Consider the following 12,958-nt stretch of genomic DNA (forward strand, 5'->3'; position numbering starts at 1 on the left):
AGAATAACATCCCACTCAATGTCGGGTGCGATCATACCACACTAATGCACCGGATCCCATCAGAACTCGAAGTTAAGCGTGCTTGGGCGAGAGCAGTACTAGGATGGGTGACCCCTGGGAAGTCTCGTGTTGCACCTTTTTCTGTTTTTCTATTTTTGATTACTTGTTGACAGACGATTTTCGGCTCAAATCATCTGAATCTCGATCGGACCAGATAAACATGTGAAATGAAAGTAGCTCGGCACTGCCGGATTTGGACAAAATTGTAGGCTAATTTGATTGTAAACGGGCAAACGGACGAGACTCATTACTACGCAATGAGCTGACGAGATTTAGCCGAATTCCTTCTCTAAGACCCTCTAATTTGCGATTTACCGCTTCTGTTAAGCTTTCGTTTCCTCGAGAAATCCGCTTAGGAAGTTCGAAATTCGATTCCGGTTCCATTTTATCGTATCCAGGCATAATAATAGCTTTACATTCGTTATTTCCTTCTTCTTATTTTTTTTTCTATTTTCTGGGAACATTTATCGATTTTTGTTGTCGTGAGCCGGTTCTGTGCGGAAGGGTATGACGCAGATTACTCCGGAGACGGTTAACTCATTAAAAACAATTATTTCGACTGTTTTATCCATAATTTACGTAAACGGTCGCGACACGAGGTCTTCCCAGGGAGGTCACCCATCCTACTCTGCCATCGCGCCAGAACGCTTAACTTCATGGTTATGATTGGGCGAAGCAGTGCCGCGTGTTGTCCATCGCCGCCCGCTCCACACGTACTCGAGGGATATAAGAATAAACATCCCACTCAATGTCGGTGCGATCATACCAGCACTAATGCACCGGATCCCATCAGAACTCCGAAGTTAAGCGTGCTTGGGCGAGAGCAGTACTAGGATGGGTGACCCCCTGGAAGTCCTCGTGTTGCACCCTTTTTCGTGTTTTTCTATTTTGATTACTTGTTGACAGACGATTTCGGCTCAAATCATCTGAATCTCGATCGGGACCAGATAAGACATGTGAAATGAAAGTAGCTCGGGCACTGCCGGATTTGGACAAATTGTAGGCTAATTTGATTGTAAACGGGCAAACGGACGAGACTCATTACTACGCAATGAGCTGACGAGATTTTAGCCGAATTCCTTCTCTAAGACCCTCTAATTTGCGATTTACCGCTTCTGTTAAGCTTTCGTTTCCTCGATAAATCCGCTTAGGAAGTTCGAAATTCGATTCCGGTTCCATTTTATCGTATCCCAGGCATAATAATAGCTTTACATTCGTTATTTCCTTCTTCTTATTTTTTTTTCTATTTTCTGGGAACATTTATCGATTTTTGTTGTCGTGAGCCGGTTCTGTGCGGAAGGGTATGACGCAGATTACTCCGGAGACGGTTAACTCATTAAAAACAATTATTTCGACTGTTTTATCCATAATTTACGTAAACGTCGCGACACGAGGTCTTCCCAGGGAGGTCACCCATCCTACTCTGCCATCGCGCCAGAACGCTTAACTTCATGGTTAGATTGGGTCGAGAGCAGTGCCGCGGGTTGTCCATCGCCGCCCGATCCACACGTACTCGAGTGATATAAGAATAAACTACCACTCAAGTCGGGTGTCGATCATACCAGCACTAATGCACCGGATCCCATCAGAACTCCGAAGTTAAGCGTGCTTGGGCGAGAGGCAGTACTAGGATGGTGACCCCCTGGGAAGTCCTCGTGTTGCACCTTTTTTCGGTTTTTCTATTTTTGATTACTTGTTGACAGACGATTTTCGGCTCAAATCATCTGAATTCTCGATCGGGACCAGATAAAGACATGTGAAATGAAAGTAGCTCGGGCACTGCAGGATTTGGACAAAAATTGTAGGCTAATTTGATTGTAAACGGGCAAAACGGACGAGACTCATTACAAGCAATGAGCTGACGAGATTTAAGCCGAATTCCTTCTCTAAGACCCTCTAATTTGCGATTTACCGTTTCTGTTAAGCTTTCGTTTCCTCGAGAAATCCGCTTAGGAAGTTCGAAATTCGATTCCGGTTCCATTTTAATCGTATCCCAGGCATAATAATAGCTTTACATTCGTTATTTCCTTCTTCTTATTTTTTTTTCTATTTTCTGGGAACATTTATCGATTTTTGTTGTCGTGAGCCGGTTCTGTGCGGAAGGGTATGACGCAGATTACTCCGGAGACGGTTAACTCATTAAAAACAATTATTTCGACTGTTTTATCCATAATTTACGGTAAACGGTCTCGCGACACGAGGTCTTCCCAGGGAGGTCACCCATCCTAGCTCTGCCATCGCGCCAGAACGCTTAACTTCATGGTTATGATTGGGCGAGAGCAGTGCCGCGTGTTGTCCATCGCCGCCCGCTCCACACGTACTCGAGGGATATAAGAATAAACATCCCACTCAATGTCGGGTGCGATAATACCAGCACTAATGCACCGGATCCCATCAGAACTCCGAAGTTAAGCGTGCTTGGGCGAGAGCAGTACTAGGATGGGTGACCCCCTGGGAAGTCCTCGTGTTGCACCCTTTTCGTGTTTTTCTATTTTTGATTACTTGTTGACAGACGATTTTCGGCTCAAATCATCTGAATCTCGATCGTGACCAGATAAGACATGTGAAATGAAAGTAGCTCGGGCACTGCCGGATTTGGACAAAATTGTAGGCTAATTTGATTGTAAACGGCAAACGGACGAGACTCATTACTACGCAATGAGCTGACGAGATTTTAGCCGAATTCCTTCTCTAAGACCCTCTAATTTGCGATTTACCGCTTCTGTTAAGCTTTCGTTTCCTCGAGAAATCCGCTTAGGAAGTTCGAAATTCGATTCCGGTTCCATTTTATCGTATCCCAGGCATAATAATAGCTTTACATTCGTTATTTCCTTCTTCTTATTTTTTTTCTATTTTCTGGGAACATTTATCGATTTTTGTTGTCGTGAGCCGGTTCTGTGCGGAAGGGTATGACGCAGATTACTCCGGAGACGGTTAACTCATTAAAAACAATTATTTCGACTGTTTTATCCATAATTTACGTAAACGGTCGCGACACGAGGTCTTCCCAGGGAGGTCACCCATCCTAGCTCTGCCATCGCGCCAGAACGCTTAACTTCATGGTTATGATTGGGCGAGAGCAGTGCCGCGTGTTGTCCATCGCCGCCCGCTCCACACGTACTCGAGGGATATAAGAATAAACATCCCACTCAATGTCGGGTGCGATCATACCGAGCACTAATGCACCGGATCCCATCAGAACTCCGAAGTTAAGCGTGCTTGGGCGAGAGCAGTACTAGGATGGGTGACCCCCTGGGAAGTCCTCGTGTTGCACCCTTTTTCGTGTTTTTCTATTTTTGATTACTTGTTGACAGACGATTTTCGGCTCAAATCATCTGAATCTCGATCGGGACCAGATAAGACATGTGAAATGAAAGTAGCTCGGGCACTGCCGGATTTGGACAAAATTGTAGGCTAATTTGATTGTAAACGGGCAAACGGACGAGACTCATTACTACGCAATGAGCTGACGAGATTTTAGCCGAATTCCTTCTCTAAGACCCTCTAATTTGCGATTTACCGCTTCTGTTAAGCTTTCGTTTCCTCGAGAAATCCGCTTAGGAAGTTCGAAATTCGATTCCGGTTCCATTTTATCGTATCCCAGGCATAATAATAGCTTTACATTCGTTATTTCCTTCTTCTTATTTTTTTTCTATTTTCTGGGAACATTTATCGATTTTTGTTGTCGTGAGCCGGTTCTGTGCGGAAGGGTATGACGCAGATTACTCCGGAGACGGTTAACTCATTAAAAACAATTATTTCGACTGTTTTATCCATAATTTACGTAAACGATCGCGACACGAGGTCTTCCCAGGGAGGTCACCCATCCTAGCTCTGCCATCGCGCCAGAACGCTTAACTTCGTGGTTATGATTGGGCGAGAGCAGTGCCGCGTGTTGTCCATCGCCGCCCGCTCCACACGTACTCGAGGGATATAAGAATAAACATCCCACTCAATGTCGGGTGCGATCATACCAGCACTAATGCACCGGATCCCATCAGAACTCCGAAGTTAAGCGTGCTTGGGCGAGAGCAGTACTAGGATGGGTGACCCCCTGGGAAGTCCTCGTGTTGCACCCTTTTTCGTGTTTTTCTATTTTTGATTACTTGTTGACAGACGATTTCGGCTCAAATCATCTGAATCTCGATCGGGACCAGATAAGACATGTGAAATGAAAGTAGCTCGGGCACTGCCGGATTTGGACAAAATTGTAGGCTAATTTGATTGTAAACGGGCAAACGGACGAGACTCATTACTACGCAATGAGCTGACGAGATTTTAGCCGAATTCCTTCTCTAAGACCCTCTAATTTGCGATTTACCGCTTCTTTTAAGCTTTCGTTTCCTCGAGAAATCCGCTTAGGAAGTTCGAAATTCGATTCCGGTTCCATTTTATCGTATCCCAGGCATAATAATAGCTTTACATTCGTTATTTCCTTCTTCTTATTTTTTTCTCTATTTCTGGGAACATTTATCGATTTTTGTTGTCGTGAGCCGGTTCTGTGCGGAAGGGTATGACGCAGATTACTCCGGAGACGGTTAACTCATTAAAACAATTATTTCGACTGTTTTATCCATAATTTACGTAAACGATCGCGACACGAGGTCTTCCCAGGGAGGTCACCCATCCTAGCTCTGCCATCGCGCCAGAACGCTTAACTTCGATGGTTATGATTGGGCGAGAGCAGTGCCGCGTGTTGTCCATCGCCGCCCGCTCCACACGTACTCGAGGGATATAAGAATAAACATCCCACTCAATGTCGGGTGCGATCATACCAGCACTAATGCACCGGATCCCATCAGAACTCCGAAGTTAAGCGTGCTTGGGCGAGAGCAGTACTAGGATGGGTGACCCCCTGGGAAGTCCTCGTGTTGCACCCTTTTTCGTGTTTTTCTATTTTTGATTACTTGTTGACAGACGATTTTCGGCTCAAATCATCTGAATCTCGATCGGGACCAGATAAGACATGTGAAATGAAAGTAGCTCGGGCACTGCCGGATTTGGACAAAATTGTAGGCTAATTTGATTGTAAACGGGCAAACGGACGAGACTCATTACTACGCAATGAGCTGACGAGATTTTAGCCGAATTCCTTCTCTAAGACCCTCTAATTTGCGATTTACCGCTTCTGTTAAGCTTTCGTTTCCTCGAGAAATCCGCTTAGGAAGTTCGAAATTCGATTCCGGTTCCATTTTATCGTATCCCAGGCATAATAATAGCTTTACATTCGTTATTTCCTTCTTCTTATTTTTTTTTCTATTTTCTGGGAACATTTATCGATTTTTGTTGTCGTGAGCCGGTTCTGTGCGGAAGGGTATGACGCAGATTACTCCGGAGACGGTTAACTCATTAAAAACAATTATTTCGACTGTTTTAATCCATAATTTACGTAAACGGTCGCGACACGAGGTCTTCCCAGGGAGGTCACCCATCCTAGCTCTGCCATCGCGCCAGAACGCTTAACTTCATGGTTATGATTGGGCGAGAGCAGTGCCGCGTGTTGTCCATCGCCGCCCGCTCCACACGTACTCGAGGGATATAAGAATAAACATCCCACTCAATGTCGGGTGCGATCATACCAGCACTAATGCACCGGATCCCATCAGAACTCCGAAGTTAAGCGTGCTTGGGCGAGAGCAGTACTAGGATGGGTGACCCCTGGGAAGTCCTCGTGTTGCACCCTTTTCGTGTTTTTCTATTTTTGATTACTTGTTGACAGACGATTTTCGGCTCAAATCATCTGAATCTCGATCGGGACCAGATAAGACATGTGAAATGAAAGTAGCTCGGGCACTGCCGGATTTGGACAAAATTGTAGGCTAATTTGATTGTAAACGGGCAAACGGACGAGACTCATTACTACGCAATGAGCTGACGAGATTTAGCCGAATTCCTTCTCTAAGACCCTCTAATTTGCGATTTACCGCTTCTGTTAAGCTTTCGTTTCCTCGAGAAATCCGCTTAGGAAGTTCGAAATTCGATTCCGGTTCCATTTTATCGTATCCCAGGCATAATAATAGCTTTACATTCGTTATTTCCTTCTTCTTATTTTTTTTCTATTTTCTGGGAACATTTATCGATTTTTGTTGTCGTGAGCCGGTTCTGTGCGGAAGGGTATGACGCAGATTACTCCGGAGACGGTTAACTCATTAAAAACAATTATTTCGACTGTTTTATCCATAATTTACGTAAACGGTCGCGACACGAGGTCTTCCCAGGGAGGTCACCCATCCTAGCTCTGCCATCGCGCCAGAACGCTTAACTTCAGTGGTTATGATTGGGCGAGAGCAGTGCCGCGTGTTGTCCATCGCCGCCCGCTCCACACGTACTCGAGGGATATAAGAATAAACATCCCACTCAATGTCGGGTGCGATCATACCAGCACTAATGCACCGGATCCCATCAGAACTCCGAAGTTAAGCGTGCTTGGGCGAGAGCAGTACTAGGATGGGTGACCCCCTGGGAAGTCCTCGTGTTGCACCCTTTTTCGTGTTTTTCTATTTTTGATTACTTGTTGACAGACGATTTTCGGCTCAAATCATCTGAATCTCGATCGGGACCAGATAAGACATGTGAAATGAAAGTAGCTCGGGCACTGCCGGATTTGGACAAAATTGTAGGCTAATTTGATTGTAAACGGGCAAACGGACGAGACTCATTACTACGCAATGAGCTGACGAGATTTTAGCCGAATTCCTTCTCTAAGACCCTCTAATTTGCGATTTACCGCTTCTGTTAAGCTTTCGTTTCCTCGAGAAATCCGCTTAGGAAGTTCGAAATTCGATTCCGGTTCCATTTTATCGTATCCCAGGCATAATAATAGCTTTACATTCGTTATTTCCTTCTTCTTATTTTTTTTTCTATTTTCTGGGAACATTTATCGATTTTTGTTGTCGTGAGCCGGTTCTGTGCGGAAGGGTATGACGCAGATTACTCCGGAGACGGTTAACTCATTAAAAACAATTATTTCGACTGTTTTATCCATAATTTACGTAAACGGTCGCGACACGAGGTCTTCCCAGGGAGGTCACCCATCCTAGCTCTGCCATCGCGCCAGAACGCTTAACTTCATGGTTATGATTGGGCGAGAGCAGTGCCGCGTGTTGTCCATCGCCGCCCGCTCCACACGTACTCGAGGGATATAAGAATAAACATCCCACTCAATGTCGGGTGCGATCATACCAGCACTAATGCACCGGATCCCATCAGAACTCCGAAGTTAAGCGTGCTTGGGCGAGAGCAGTACTAGGATGGGTGACCCCCTGGGAAGTCCTCGTGTTGCACCCTTTTTCGTGTTTTTCTATTTTTGATTACTTGTTGACAGACGATTTTCGGCTCAAATCATCTGAATCTCGATCGGGACCAGATAAGACATGTGAAATGAAAGTAGCTCGGGCACTGCCGGATTTGGACAAAATTGTAGGCTAATTTGATTGTAAACGGGCAAACGGACGAGACTCATTACTACGCAATGAGCTGACGAGATTTTAGCCGAATTCCTTCTCTAAGACCCTCTAATTTGCGATTTACCGCTTCTGTTAAGCTTTCGTTTCCTCGAGAAATCCGCTTAGGAAGTTCGAAATTCGATTCCGGTTCCATTTTATCGTATCCCAGGCATAATAATAGCTTTACATTCGTTATTTCCTTCTTCTTATTTTTTTTCTATTTTCTGGGAACATTTATCGATTTTTGTTGTCGTGAGCCGGTTCTGTGCGGAAGGGTATGACGCAGATTACTCCGGAGACGGTTAACTCATTAAAAACAATTATTTCGACTGTTTTATCCATAATTTACGTAAACGGTCGCGACACGAGGTCTTCCCAGGGAGGTCACCCATCCTAGCTCTGCCATCGCGCCAGAACGCTTAACTTCATGGTTATGATTGGGCGAGAGCAGTGCCGCGTGTTGTCCATCGCCGCCCGCTCCACACGTACTCGAGGGATATAAGAATAAACATCCCACTCAATGTCGGGTGCGATCATACCAGCACTAATGCACCGGATCCCATCAGAACTCCGAAGTTAAGCGTGCTTGGGCGAGAGCAGTACTAGGATGGGTGACCCCCTGGGAAGTCCTCGTGTTGCACCCTTTTTCGTGTTTTTCTATTTTTGATTACTTGTTGACAGACGATTTTCGGCTCAAATCATCTGAATCTCGATCGGGACCAGATAAGACATGTGAAATGAAAGTAGCTCGGGCACTGCCGGATTTGGACAAAATTGTAGGCTAATTTGATTGTAAACGGGCAAACGGACGAGACTCATTACTACGCAATGAGCTGACGAGATTTTAGCCGAATTCCTTCTCTAAGACCCTCTAATTTGCGATTTAACCGCTTCTGTTAAGCTTTCGTTTCCTCGAGAAATCCGCTTAGGAAGTTCGAAATTCGATTCCGGTTCCATTTTATCGTATCCCAGGCATAATAATAGCTTTACATTCGTTATTTCCTTCTTCTTATTTTTTTTTCTATTTTCTGGGAACATTTATCGATTTTTGTTGTCGTGAGCCGGTTCTGTGCGGAAGGGTATGACGCAGATTACTCCGGAGACGGTTAACTCATTAAAAACAATTATTTCGACTGTTTTATCCATAATTTACGTAAACGGTCGCGACACGAGGTCTTCCCAGGGAGGTCACCCATCCTAGCTCTGCCATCGCGCCAGAACGCTTAACTTCATGGTTATGATTGGGCGAGAGCAGTGCCGCGTGTTGTCCATCGCCGCCCGCTCCACACGTACTCGAGGGATATAAGAATAAACATCCCACTCAATGTCGGGTGCGATCATACCAGCACTAATGCACCGGATCCCATCAGAACTCCGAAGTTAAGCGTGCTTGGGCGAGAGCAGTACTAGGATGGGTGACCCCCTGGGAAGTCCTCGTGTTGCACCCTTTTCGTGTTTTTCTATTTTTGATTACTTGTTGACAGACGATTTTCGGCTCAAATCATCTGAATCTCGATCGGGACCAGATAAGACATGTGAAATGAAAGTAGCTCGGGCACTGCCGGATTTGGACAAAATTGTAGGCTAATTTGATTGTAAACGGGCAAACGGACGAGACTCATTACTACGCAATGAGCTGACGAGATTTTAGCCGAATTCCTTCTCTAAGACCCTCTAATTTGCGATTTACCGCTTCTGTTAAGCTTTCGTTTCCTCGAGAAATCCGCTTAGGAAGTTCGAAATTCGATTCCGGTTCCATTTTATCGTATCCCAGGCATAATAATAGCTTTACATTCGTTATTTCCTTCTTCTTATTTTTTTTTCTATTTTCTGGGAACATTTATCGATTTTTGTTGTCGTGAGCCGGTTCTGTGCGGAAGGGTATGACGCAGATTACTCCGGAGACGGTTAACTCATTAAAACAATTATTTCGACTGTTTTATCCATAATTTACGTAAACGGTCGCGACACGAGGTCTTCCCAGGGAGGTCACCCATCCTAGCTCTGCCATCGCGCCAGAACGCTTAACTTCATGGTTATGATTGGGCGAGAGCAGTGCCGCGTGTTGTCCATCGCCGCCCGCTCCACACGTACTCGAGGGATATAAGAATAAACATCCCACTCAATGTCGGGTGCGATCATACCAGCACTAATGCACCGGATCCCATCAGAACTCCGAAGTTAAGCGTGCTTGGGCGAGAGCAGTACTAGGATGGGTGACCCCCTGGGAAGTCCTCGTGTTGCACCCTTTTTCGTGTTTTTCTATTTTTGATTACTTGTTGACAGACGATTTTCGGCTCAAATCATCTGAATCTCGATCGGGACCAGATAAGACATGTGAAATGAAAGTAGCTCGGGCACTGCCGGATTTGGACAAAATTGTAGGCTAATTTGATTGTAAACGGGCAAACGGACGAGACTCATTACTACGCAATGAGCTGACAAGATTTTAGCCGAATTCCTTCTCTAAGACCCTCTAATTTGCGATTTACCGCTTCTGTTAAGCTTTCGTTTCCTCGAGAAATCCGCTTAGGAAGTTCGAAATTCGATTCCGGTTCCATTTATCGTATCCCAGGCATAATAATAGCTTTACATTCGTTATTTCCTTCTTCTTATTTTTTTTTCTATTTTCTGGGAACATTTATCGATTTTTGTTGTCGTGAGCCGGTTCTGTGCAGAAGGGTATGACGCAGATTATTCCGGAGACGGTTAACTCATTAAAAACAATTATTTCGACTGTTTTATCCATAATTTACGTAAACGTCGCGACACGAGGTCTTCCCAGGGAGGTCACCCATCCTAGCTCTGCCATCGCGCCAGAACGCTTAACTTCATGGTTATGATTGGGCGAGAGCAGTGCCGCGTGTTGTCCATCGCCGCCCGCTCCACACGTACTCGAGGGATATAAGAATAAACATCCCACTCAATGTCGGGTGCGATCATACCAGCACTAATGCACCGGATCCCATCAGAACTCCGAAGTTAAGCGTGCTTGGGCGAGAGCAGTACTAGGATGGGTGACCCCTGGAAGTCCTCGTGTTGCACCCTTTTTCGTGTTTTTCTATTTTTGATTACTTGTTGACAGACGATTTTCGGCTCAAATCATCTGAATCTCGATCGGGACCAGATAAGACATGTGAAATGAAAGTAGCTCGGGCACTGCCGGATTTGGACAAAATTGTAGGCTAATTTGATTGTAAACGGGCAAACGGACGAGACTCATTACTACGCAATGAGCTGACGAGATTTTAGCCGAATTCCTTCTCTAAGACCCTCTAATTTGCGATTTACCGCTTCTGTTAAGCTTTCGTTTCCTCGAGAAATCCGCTTAGGAAGTTCGAAATTCGATTCCGGTTCCATTTTATCGTATCCCAGGCATAATAATAGCTTTACATTCGTTATTTCCTTCTTCTTATTTTTTTCTCTATTTTCTGGGAACATTATATCGATTTTTGTTGTCGTGAGCCGGTTCTGTGCGGAAGGGTATGACGCAGATTACTCCGGAGACGGTTAACTCATTGAAAACAATTATTTCGACTGTTTTATCCATAATTTACGTAAACGGTCGCGACACGAGGTCTTCCCAGGGAGGTCACCCATACTACCTCTGCCATCGCGCCAGAACGCTTAACTTCAGTGGTTATGATTGGGCGAAAGCAGTGCCGCGTGTTGTCCATCGCCGCCCGCATCCACACGTACTCGAGGGATATAAGATAAACATCCCACTCAATGTCGGGTGCGATCATACCAGCACTAATGCCCGGATCCCATCAGAACTCCGAGTTAAGCGTGCTTGGGCGAGAGCAGTACTAGGATGGGTGACCCCCTGGGAAGTCCTCGTGTTGCACCTTTTTTCGTGTTTTCTATTTTTGATTACTTGTTGAGCCGACGATTTTCGGCTCAATCATCTGAATCTCGATCGGGACCATAATGACAGGTGAAATGAAAGTAGCTCGGGCACTGCGGATTTGACAAATTGTAGGCTATTTGATTGTAAACGGGCAAACGACGAGACTCATTACTACGCAATGAGCTGACGAGATTTTAGCCGAATTTCCTTACTCTAAACCCTCTAATTTGCGATTTACCGCTTCTGTTAAGCTTTCGTTTCTTCGAGAAATCCGCTTAGGAAGTTCGAAATCGATTCCGTTCCATTTTATCGTATCCCAGGCATAATAATAGCTTTACATTCGTTATTTTCCTTCTTCTTATTTTTTTTCTATTTTCTGGGAACATTTATCGATTTTTTTGTCGTGAGCCGGTTCTGTGCGGAAGGGTATGACGCAGATTTCCGGACGGTTTTTAAAACTATTTTTTTTATCTAATTTACGTAAACGGTCGCGACACGAGGTCTTCCCAGGGAGGTCACCCATCCTAGCTCTGCCATCGCGCCAGAACGCTTAACTCATGGTTATGATTGGGCGAGAGCAGTGCCGCGTGTGTTGTCCATCGCCGCCCGCTCCCACGCTCGAGGGATATAAGAATAAACATCCCACTCAATGTCGGTGCGATCATACCTAATGCACCGGATCCCATCAGAACTCCGAAGTTAAGCGTGCTTGGGCGAGAGCAGTACTAGGATGGGTGACCCCTGGAAGTCCTCGTGTTGCACCCTTTTCGTGTTTTTCTATTTTTGATTACTTGTTGACAGACGATTTTCGGCTCAAATCATCTGAATCTCGATCGGGACCAGATAAGACATGTGAAATGAAAGTAGCTCGGGCACTGCGGATTTGGACAAAATTGTAGGCTAATTTGATTGTAAACGGCAAACGACGGACTCATTACTACGCAATGAGCTGACGAGATTTTAGCCGAATTCCTTCTCTAAGACCTCTAATTTGCGATTTACCGCTTCTGTTAAGCTTTCGTTTCCTCGAGAAATCCGCTTAGGAAGTTCGAAATTCGATTCCGGTTCCATTTTATCGTATCCGCATAATAATAGCTTTACATTCGTTATTTCCTTCTTCTTATTTTTTTTCTATTTTCTGGGAACATTTATCGATTTTTGTTGTCGTGAGCCGGTTCTGTGCGGAAGGGTATGACGCAGATTACTCCGGACGGTTAACTCATTAAAAAATTATTTCGACTGTTTATCCATAATTTACGTAAACGGTCGCGACACGAGGTCTTCCCAGGAGGTCACCCATCCTAGCCTCTGCCATCGCGCCAGAACGCTTAACTTCATGGTTATGATTGGGCGAGAGCAGTGCCGCGTGTTGTCCATCGCCGCCCGCTCCACACGTACTCGAGGGATATAAGAATAAACATCCCACTCAATGTCGGTGCGATCCTACCAGCACTAATGCCCGATCGATCCATAACTCCGAAGTTAAGCGTGCTTGGGCGAGAGCAGTACTAGGATGGGTGACCCCCTGGGAAGTCCGCGTGTTGCACCCTTTTTCGTGTTTTCTATTTTTGATTACTTGTTGACAGACGATTTTCGGCTCAAA

At 45.2% G+C, this 12,958-nt stretch overlaps 14 non-coding genes and 3 pseudogenes across 14 annotated transcripts; all 17 read left to right on the forward strand.

Moving 5' to 3' along the window:
- Positions 1–23: 23 nt before the first annotated feature.
- LOC142536666 (5S ribosomal RNA) lies at positions 24–138 on the forward strand (annotated as a pseudogene).
- Positions 139–812: 674 nt separating this feature from the next.
- Positions 813–930, forward strand: LOC142536663 (5S ribosomal RNA). Its single transcript, XR_012818424.1, has one exon. It is a non-coding gene; the product is annotated as a 5S ribosomal RNA (ribosomal RNA).
- A 677-nt stretch (positions 931–1,607) lies between these two features.
- On the forward strand, positions 1,608–1,727 carry LOC142536665 (5S ribosomal RNA). Its single transcript, XR_012818426.1, has one exon. It is a non-coding gene; the product is annotated as a 5S ribosomal RNA (ribosomal RNA).
- A 690-nt stretch (positions 1,728–2,417) lies between these two features.
- Positions 2,418–2,536, forward strand: LOC142536658 (5S ribosomal RNA). The gene has a single exon (XR_012818420.1). It is a non-coding gene; the product is annotated as a 5S ribosomal RNA (ribosomal RNA).
- A 681-nt stretch (positions 2,537–3,217) lies between these two features.
- LOC142536661 (5S ribosomal RNA) lies at positions 3,218–3,337 on the forward strand. Its single transcript, XR_012818422.1, has one exon. It is a non-coding gene; the product is annotated as a 5S ribosomal RNA (ribosomal RNA).
- Positions 3,338–4,020: 683 nt separating this feature from the next.
- On the forward strand, positions 4,021–4,139 carry LOC142536655 (5S ribosomal RNA). The gene has a single exon (XR_012818417.1). It is a non-coding gene; the product is annotated as a 5S ribosomal RNA (ribosomal RNA).
- A 682-nt stretch (positions 4,140–4,821) lies between these two features.
- LOC142536667 (5S ribosomal RNA) lies at positions 4,822–4,940 on the forward strand. Its single transcript, XR_012818427.1, has one exon. It is a non-coding gene; the product is annotated as a 5S ribosomal RNA (ribosomal RNA).
- Positions 4,941–5,625: 685 nt separating this feature from the next.
- On the forward strand, positions 5,626–5,743 carry LOC142536660 (5S ribosomal RNA). Its single transcript, XR_012818421.1, has one exon. It is a non-coding gene; the product is annotated as a 5S ribosomal RNA (ribosomal RNA).
- A 682-nt stretch (positions 5,744–6,425) lies between these two features.
- Positions 6,426–6,544, forward strand: LOC142536670 (5S ribosomal RNA). The gene has a single exon (XR_012818428.1). It is a non-coding gene; the product is annotated as a 5S ribosomal RNA (ribosomal RNA).
- Positions 6,545–7,228: 684 nt separating this feature from the next.
- On the forward strand, positions 7,229–7,347 carry LOC142536671 (5S ribosomal RNA). The gene has a single exon (XR_012818429.1). It is a non-coding gene; the product is annotated as a 5S ribosomal RNA (ribosomal RNA).
- A 683-nt stretch (positions 7,348–8,030) lies between these two features.
- On the forward strand, positions 8,031–8,149 carry LOC142536672 (5S ribosomal RNA). The gene has a single exon (XR_012818430.1). It is a non-coding gene; the product is annotated as a 5S ribosomal RNA (ribosomal RNA).
- Positions 8,150–8,834: 685 nt separating this feature from the next.
- Positions 8,835–8,953, forward strand: LOC142536656 (5S ribosomal RNA). Its single transcript, XR_012818418.1, has one exon. It is a non-coding gene; the product is annotated as a 5S ribosomal RNA (ribosomal RNA).
- A 682-nt stretch (positions 8,954–9,635) lies between these two features.
- Positions 9,636–9,754, forward strand: LOC142536657 (5S ribosomal RNA). Its single transcript, XR_012818419.1, has one exon. It is a non-coding gene; the product is annotated as a 5S ribosomal RNA (ribosomal RNA).
- Positions 9,755–10,436: 682 nt separating this feature from the next.
- LOC142536662 (5S ribosomal RNA) lies at positions 10,437–10,553 on the forward strand. Its single transcript, XR_012818423.1, has one exon. It is a non-coding gene; the product is annotated as a 5S ribosomal RNA (ribosomal RNA).
- A 686-nt stretch (positions 10,554–11,239) lies between these two features.
- Positions 11,240–11,356, forward strand: LOC142536664 (5S ribosomal RNA). The gene has a single exon (XR_012818425.1). It is a non-coding gene; the product is annotated as a 5S ribosomal RNA (ribosomal RNA).
- A 652-nt stretch (positions 11,357–12,008) lies between these two features.
- On the forward strand, positions 12,009–12,120 carry LOC142536668 (5S ribosomal RNA; annotated as a pseudogene).
- A 668-nt stretch (positions 12,121–12,788) lies between these two features.
- On the forward strand, positions 12,789–12,905 carry LOC142536669 (5S ribosomal RNA; annotated as a pseudogene).
- The last annotated feature ends 53 nt before the right edge of the window (positions 12,906–12,958 follow it).

The sequence above is a fragment of the Primulina tabacum genome, unplaced genomic scaffold (assembly GCF_025594145.1).
Source record: "Primulina tabacum isolate GXHZ01 unplaced genomic scaffold, ASM2559414v2 Contig1402, whole genome shotgun sequence".
Taxonomy (NCBI): Eukaryota; Viridiplantae; Streptophyta; class Magnoliopsida; order Lamiales; family Gesneriaceae; genus Primulina; species Primulina tabacum.